The sequence below is a fragment of the Octopus bimaculoides genome, chromosome 14 (genome assembly GCF_001194135.2).
Source record: "Octopus bimaculoides isolate UCB-OBI-ISO-001 chromosome 14, ASM119413v2, whole genome shotgun sequence".
Classification (NCBI taxonomy): domain Eukaryota; kingdom Metazoa; phylum Mollusca; class Cephalopoda; order Octopoda; family Octopodidae; genus Octopus; species Octopus bimaculoides.
The window spans coordinates 12,788,678-12,789,221 of record NC_068994.1 but is presented as its reverse complement, the minus strand read 5'-3'; positions in this window follow the sequence as shown (position 1 = coordinate 12,789,221).

Here is a 544-nt window from a genome sequence, read left to right as displayed (position 1 = left end):
CACCACCACCACCACCACTGCCACCTTATTTCATTCAAGATAAGACAAACATCTTGGTCTTTTTTAACTATCATTACACACACACACACATACACACACGCATAAACAACTACATACACTTACACACACACCTAAACACAAAAATCCTACATGCACATACACACAGAGCATCGTGCATGCATTTTAGTTTCATGATGCAGTTGTTTGTTTGTTAGTTTGTTTGTCCGTTTTTGTTTGTTTGTTTCTTGCTTTTATGCAAATGGTGTCAGAACATTTGACACAGTTCTTCTTACTACTCTATTATTAAATTATTGACTTTACACAAACCATTTTGCTCAAAAATTTATTGTGATACAGCAGATCTGTGAATGGGGTTGGCTGTGTGGTAAGTAGCTTGCTTACCAACCACATGGTTCCGGGTTCAGTCCCACTGCGTGGTACCTTGAGCAAGTGTCTTCTACTATAGCCTCGGGCTGATCAAAGCCTTGTGAGTGGATTTGGTAGACGAAAACTGACAGAAGCCCGTTGTATATATATATATATA